Source organism: Eurosta solidaginis, chromosome 1, assembly GCF_040869045.1.
Source record: "Eurosta solidaginis isolate ZX-2024a chromosome 1, ASM4086904v1, whole genome shotgun sequence".
Taxonomy (NCBI): domain Eukaryota; kingdom Metazoa; phylum Arthropoda; class Insecta; order Diptera; family Tephritidae; genus Eurosta; species Eurosta solidaginis.
In genome coordinates, this window is record NC_090319.1 from 287,462,094 (window position 1) to 287,469,986 (window position 7,893).

Sequence of the window (7,893 nt, forward strand, 5' to 3'; positions counted from 1 at the left end):
GAACATTCAACTTCTACGATAAGACATCCCCCAAAGGGTTGAGATTGATTGACTACGTCCGTAGCAAAATATGGTCATCTGCAGTACCAAGATCCCGCAAAAGAAACCGGCGTGAGTACCAAGTAATCTTGAAGCTGGATGTGTAAAGATGTAGGTCGAGAAAACTAATGTTTTTTAAATTAACTAGAGCTCGCCCAGCGGCTCAAATTAAACAACATCAGATTTAAATTTACCAAAAACAAATACTTTCGAGCTTTTTTAAAAAAGCTTATTGTTTTATTATCGGCTTGTTTCGCCGAGTAATCGACAGCTTATTAGTTGCTCCTTGTGTTGACGGGACACGCTTATTACAGATTGGTAACACTCCGATAAAAAGTAATTACTTTTTCATAACTAATCGATAACATTTCGATAGCCCATCGATAACAAATTGATTACCTTCGTTAACATATCGATAGTTTTCAATAAACAATTGCTTTTCGCCAATAAAGCGAGCAATTTAAACAACAAACCGATATCTCTTATCTTTTGTTGCTGTTATTGTAGTGACAAGGACACTCCCAGAAGGTTTTGGGAATTGTTATCGATGTTGATGGTCCTCTGCCGAAGCTATATCCGGTAAGTTCCGGTAACAAGCACCATTAAGGTACAAGCCCGACCATCTCGATTAAACGTCCACATCGAGCACTGTAGGCCATTCCGGCCCCACCTCCTAGTTCCATGAGGAGCTTGTGATCGCCAAAGCCTCGCGTGCTAAATATGTGTATGATACATGCATATTTGTAACAGTATTCTCCTCGCGTAGGTGACATTGACAACTGGATTGCGGAAGCTATGAATTGCTCTTATAAACCCATTAAATCCATTTCTTTCTTTTCCCTTCATATCTTTTCTTTTCCATGCTCCATTTTCTGTCTAATTACCCTCATATCAATTCTATCACGTGCATTGTTTCCACGTTACGCTACACTGTACTGACTAAACTCACGTATACTTTCTGTATTCCCCTATATAAACAGGATATCAATCCCACACATTACGCTTACGCTTACCTTACGCTTCCATTCAGAACTCCCCATGCTGTGAACGAAGATGTTACCACAATAAAACTTCAAGCTACTTGGCTACCTGCACATTCTTTATCCTTGATTTGCGCACTGTACGAGATGCAAACATCTACTAGGACAATAGCTTGGGGTAGCCAATATACGAAGACTCCCCTGTGCAACAAATTTAGTGTATGCAATGAATATAGAAAATTTTCCCTCGAGAAGCTGCTCTGATGAAGACAGCTAAGGATTACTTGACTCGACTCTCATAGCTGAACAAGGCTCTATCTCAGATTTTGTTTCATAAATGTCCCATTTAAATTCAATTTAATAATTAATTTAAGAAAATGTTTCTATGGTCAATTTTTCTTGTTATGCGAAAATGTTTGTTTGAGTGTAACGACCTTTCACTTTCTGTTTTTGTAGAGTAGTTTTTTTTTGCAAGTATTTTCCGGGCTAAAGCTATCACAGAACCCGTCAAACAAAAGAATGTGAGAAATTAGTTGTGGAATACGATGACATATTTTTAATTATCATTTTCTATATCTAAGTGAGTGATGCATAGAATTCTTCCCATATTTCCTATAAATACAAGAAAACATGCAGATAAACCCAGTTTTCAAAATAACGCTCCAGCTTTCACATTGCACACATCGACGAGAAAATTGGTACCGATATTTCAGAAATAAAATTATGCTTGAAGCAAAACCTTTTAAATTTTTAATTTTGTACTCATTGCTATGGTTGCTCGTTAAAGCGGTAAGAAATCTTAATAGTACAGAGATATAAAGCATATTTCGCAGTTAATAAAAAAATATCGTCACCCTCTTGCCAGAAGCATGAATTAATTTTTAAGTTTAATGTTTTAGAAAAATCCAAGCATTTTTTCGCACTCATCTTAAAGACTGAAAAATTGTGGTTTCGGAAATTTAATAAAATATAAAACATTCAATAGTGAGCTCAGTGAACCCTTCTATTCAAAATCCAGAAAAATGCACATGCATGCTTTTGCCAAGTGGGCGACGATGTGCACTTATAACTTGAGAGAAACACTTATATATATATATTTTTTTTTATACTCCAAAAGGATATAAGTGCAGATTTTGATGCCATTCGTAAAGCAAATCCATTATTAGCGTGGCCAACAACTAATGACGAAAAAGAATTCAATAATGAAAGATGCAAATTAGAATCACACGATCTAGACGACGATGAAAAAAAGATATTTGCTATGAAGGAATTCGAATCATACTTAGATCGTAGAATGTTTCTTAAGGATCAAATTTATAAATTAATGTCATCAATTGAGTCGAAGTATATAGCAACTCTGTTACAAATGGCTTTAAAAGAGGAAAATGAAATGAAACAAGTTATGGTGGAAAGAGTTTTGCAATTGCTCATAAATCAATCCGTTGAATACCAGAATGTTGAAGATCAGGAGAAAATGAAGTCAAGTAATTTCTTGGACATTTTCTGGAAATACTTGAAACTAATGAAACTCAAGATGGAATACAATGGGCACTTTAAGTTTCGATATAGCAGGCCTTAGAAGCTTGAGTTAATTGCTAATGAGTTATTTATTTCAATACCATTCCCATATCTAGTATCATAGATAAAAAACAGTAATAAAGTGGTATTTTTCGTAGTCGATTACCTCGTTCGAGTACTTTCTAAGATATCGAGTAAGTGGGCAATAGGATTGAGGTATCGTTTACTCAAGTCAAATAACGCTTCCTGTATTTTGCTAGTTTTTCTCTGACAATTCATAATTCATAAATAAGCTTCCGGAAAAAAGGGAATATTTTGGGAATTTTAGAAAAACCACCAATAGTTCTGTTTATTGAGCTGCTCTAGCTTACGCTAGGTTGAACTATTTCAAATAATTGTGTTTAATGACAAACTCTGAGTTGTTCTACTCTTTGTTTTATGGGTCTGCTCAAAACTGAACTAGAGCAATATAGATCACAAATTTCTGCACCAGCTTTTATATTAGAGCAAAGAACCATGATGAACTGAATATTCAGGTTTTCTCATCCCGTTGACGTTTTTTCTTATTCTGACAAGTTCGGCATGCATAATTTAGAGGGTTGTCTATCATACAGAACTGCCTTTGAGTTCTACTACGATCGTAGTAAATTTTACTATACACTTAGAAATATTATAACTATATAAGCCGTTACTGGAATTGTTTAGCCAAAAAGATTAATGTAACTTTGTATTCCCTAACAGAATATAGACAAAATTTTGCAGAAAACTAATTTATTTGAAGAATTTGTACCAAAAATTAAGCAATCCAAATTTTATACTTTTGAAATACACGTAAATACTGGCATTTAGAACTGCCGAAAAAGTAAGGTTATGTTGTTGACATCACCTTTATTATTACATCATGCAAAGAACAAACTCTCAGTTGTCAAAATTCAAATTGCCATTTACAAATTCAAAATTAAAGTAGTTCAAATAAAAGTAAATTGAACAGAAAGTTTAAAAGTAAGAAATTAATAAAGGGCATTTATTTCGTAATTTCGCACAAATTTTAGCCAAATCTAGCATTGAAATTACGTAACGGTTGTTCTAAAACTTTTTCTGAAAAGTGTTTCATGAGATGCTTGCTCTGACTAACTCCAGCCTATTCTGTTGGTTTTTGACAGCTACTCTAACATAGTCTGCTCTAAACTGCTCTAAAAAGTCAATCCAAAAGTCACCTGATATAATTTCTGCCTCTTCTTCCAAATTTGGCGTATCGTAAGTATTTGGGCCCATATCGTGTTATACGATCACGAATCCAAAACCAATTTCACTAAAACGATAAATATGAATCTGTCAAGATTTTTTTTTTAATTTTAACATATGTATTATGGATCCAATAAGTACTTGTAGCCACTATTTTAGGTATTACCTCATTCCCAATCACCATTTCAGTGCTATTGCGGTTTGAATAATTGAATTCGCTCACGGGTCGTAGAACCCAATACGGGCCCTGGTCGATAGTAGATTAATCAACACTGAATTCGCACTGATTAGGTTCAATCAGTTCGTTGGCTTTGGTATTCGGTCTTTCTCGTAAATACAAATACACTTTACTAAAACTTAATTTTACAATCACCAAATGATTTTATGAAAGGGAAACTCATGAACGCTCGCCAAACTTATTTTAAAAATCGTTTAATTTGCGAGGTTTTCATCGCCATAAGGCAATTATGTGTTTAAGAGAGTTGCCGTAAACTTACTTTATTGGCGCTTAATCCTTTAAACGGTTATGGCCGTCGAACAAGGCGCACCAGTCGCTTCTTCTCTCTTCCAACTGGCGCCAATTGGTCACACCAATGGAGTTTAAATCGTTTTCCACCTGGTCCTTCCAGTGGAGTGGGGCCGCCCTCTTCCTCTGCTTCCAAAGGCGGGCTCTGCTAAAAACACTTTGTTAGCCGGAGCGTTATCTTTCATTCTGCGTAAAGCTCGTACAGCGCATCGTTAAATCTTCTTCGGTACTCGTCGGTTGCCGTACTAAGTAACAGATATATGGGTACAGGTATTGAGAACAAGGTGTTATCGGAACTAGGTGGAACAGGTAATTGGTAATCCCCGTTATTCTAAAAGAACAAATCAAATAAAATGATCTAAAGTCGACTAAAATAACTAATATTAAAATCATAAAAAATTAAATCTTCGCCCTCCGAACAATCAAAGCTTATAAAGATGGTATTGCGCAGCTGAGGCGAACTGTTGAAGCATCTGTTTGATATGACCCTTTGCTTTTGAAATTGTGGTTGGTTATAACTGATGAATCAAAAAGCCCCCAAACTGCAAGTTCTGATAATTTTATTTGTAGCAATAAATATTGATTGGCTAAGGTATTTCTACAATATCATATGAATTACATTCTTTGCACATGTTCCGCTACCAAAGTACAGTACAGAATTTTCAAGTGGCATGCATTCAGCACTTCTGAAGGCCGCAATGCCTTCATGCAAAAACAATATTAGTGGCCTGGTAAGGGACGTTAAGATGCCCAAACTCTGATGAGATCTTGAGGAAGTCCAAACTCCGAACACGAATGGCAACAGACAGGATCAAAAGTTATAAAGCAACAGAAAGTGTTGGACAAGCTGCAGATATGAAGAGCTTGTAAGAAGTTTGCATAATGAGAAGTGCCGTGTTGTTGAGTGCAGTGTTCTTACATGCAAGCCACCGCGTGCCGAAGAATTCAACCTAAGACCTAAGTCTTAATAGCAAATTGCTTGCCGCTTGATTATGGTAGACGAAGACTTGGTCAGCGACAGCGCCGTGAAGTGAAAAAAACGAGAGAAATTAAGTAAATAACGGTTTATTTTTAAATTTGGCTCATATATGGAGGTGCTAGGGTACTTAGAGGATTTTTATTTTCCTGACACATCCTCTGCAACTTTTTTTATCACTTATATGTCTTATTTGACTGATCAGCTGAACCTAGATGTTTCGTTTCTGAATTACACAGATTGCTGCATGCCATTCAAATATTTGTGTTTCATATCCCTAGACTTAGAAGAATGTTGAATGAAGTCCGAATATAACTGGGAGTAAACTATGGTAGCCAAGGTATTTTTGACTCAATAGCCAGTTATGAAGCAAATCCTCACTCGATGAACAAAGGGCACTTAAAAGTTTCTTATCATACTAGTCTTAATTTATCTTTCGGATAAAGATGATTTGAAATCCTGATGGATGACCCTTATGACAATACCGCGAATAGATGAAAGTTTGAGGAAGAGTAGTATTTTGCTTAATTGTTGAAAGCTATCAGGAGCAGAAGGTGATCCTATCTACATCCATACGTCTGTGCAAGCAGATTGAAAGGGATACTCCTACTGAGTAGGACAAAATTGCTAGAGGAGGACTTCGGATCCGTTTCTGTTTCCAGTACGCTACAATTATCACTTAGAACGGATTGATTTGGAAATGGTTAATGACAGAAATCGGTAATTGCGTAAATACTAAATACAAAAAATTAGCACCTTATATAAGGCTTAGATATAGCATTTGATAAAAAGCCAAAGACATACAATATCGATATCTTCAGAAGAACACTCAGAGAGACCTTGATATGTACAATAGAGCGTAATACAAAATATTTTAAAATGTTACAACCCAAGTTTTGCAATATACTTATAAAGATTGCAAAAATGATGCACTATTTTCTTAAATTTATTGAAAATGTGGTCCCTATCAAAAATTGTGTACGTTTCGAATTTTACGTTTGGTAGCTGTTAACAATATAATACTTCAAAAAATTGATGATCAAATATAGAGTTTATTGGAAACAGCGGTGCTTGCGGGGAAAACAATGTTTCCCAGTTTCGCATAACTCCAGGGTAAGTCTTCAGTGCAGTGGAGAACATGTTTAAATTTTATCTCCGTCCGTCATGATACGATCTAATTCACATATCACCAGATCTCAAGGGTGCTAAAAGAAATATCGATCATGGTTATGCTAACTAGTCTGCTCACCAGAAAAAGCGTAGTGATAAATTAGCGCATACTGTACTTCCAAAAGAGATCGTTTTTGCGGCGATACGCTAAGTTATTTTGTTTAATTTATATTGGTCTCCATTCGAAATAAAAAAATTGTGCAAGAACTTGTCTAGTTTTGAAGCTTATCCTAAAAGGAGCTTGGACCTTTTTTTGTATTATTGATCCCTCTAGCTTGAACTGGTCGGACAATAAAGACCTCACATAGGCTGCATGTTTTCATAGTAATTGATCGTTCTAAATAGCACCGAAATTGTTTTTATTATACATGAGGTTTTTTTGAGATTCTATTTGAAAATTGTTATGCTATTACTTTGGTTTTGAGCTTCAAATTTACAAAAAGGGGAAAGGGTCACTGCTTACTTTTCCAAATTGCTACGTCTTCTATCGATACGCACCAAATACGAAATATAATTGGTCTAGGGCGAACACACTTCATTTAAACATACTTATCCAAATAGGAGAGGATTGCACTCTTCACTTTTTTTTGTTAAATTTCGATTCGTTTGACCGATAGGAGGAGAAGAAGGAAGTCACTGTCAATACACTTTAGGTTATAATGTTTAAAAATTATTACTAACTATTCGCTGTGGCGTGGGACCCTTTCCCGTTCGAAGAAGAACGTAGCCAGATAGATAATCTGTCATGGACATCTAGGCATACATGTACATGTATGTACATGTACACATTAAAGCTAGCAACACTTATGTACAAGGCAACGAAGAGTGGTCTGACACACACACACATGTAGTCATCAGCCGGAGTTCTTACTCACACATACAGACGCATATAACTAAATTACCAAGCAGGAGATACAACAGTTCTAGAAGGTGAAACGTCTTTGGAGAAATATGCGGACGAGGCAACAGAGAGTATTAAAGCAGCGCAAGCTGAGAAATAACTAATCAGTTTGATTTAAACACGCTATTGGTTGTGAAGTAATACTGAACATTGGAGTGATCAATTCAACAGTTTAGCGATTCGGACGTTAGTAGAAGGTGTATAAATAACCAGGATTTCACTAAATTCGTTACGATATAAAGTTTATTGGAAATGTTTTTGTTGTCGTAGGTGAATAGTGAAAAGTGATACTAGATGGAGTTGCATGCTCACTTCGCTTTTCGTTTATCGGTCATCGGAGCAAACTATACAGTTGTCGTCGTCTTTATTTCCTATAATTGCTTACATATTTTTTGCTGCGTTTGTGAGTACCCATGTACATGTGTAAATCGTTAAAGCCCCAACCTTAAACAACATATCTTGGCTTACAAATAACAAAAGTGCGTTTGCTATTTTCGTATAAATTTGCAAAAAATATGCAAAGAAACTTAGTTCTGAA

The 7,893-nt window shown here is 35.7% G+C and overlaps 1 long non-coding RNA gene across 1 annotated transcript; it reads left to right on the forward strand.

The window, feature by feature from the left end:
* Positions 1-1,674: 1,674 nt before the first annotated feature.
* Positions 1,675-2,702, forward strand: LOC137243411 (uncharacterized). The gene is made up of 2 exons (XR_010950525.1): positions 1,675-1,808; positions 2,137-2,702. It is a non-coding gene; the product is annotated as an uncharacterized lncRNA (long non-coding RNA).
* The last annotated feature ends 5,191 nt before the right edge of the window (positions 2,703-7,893 follow it).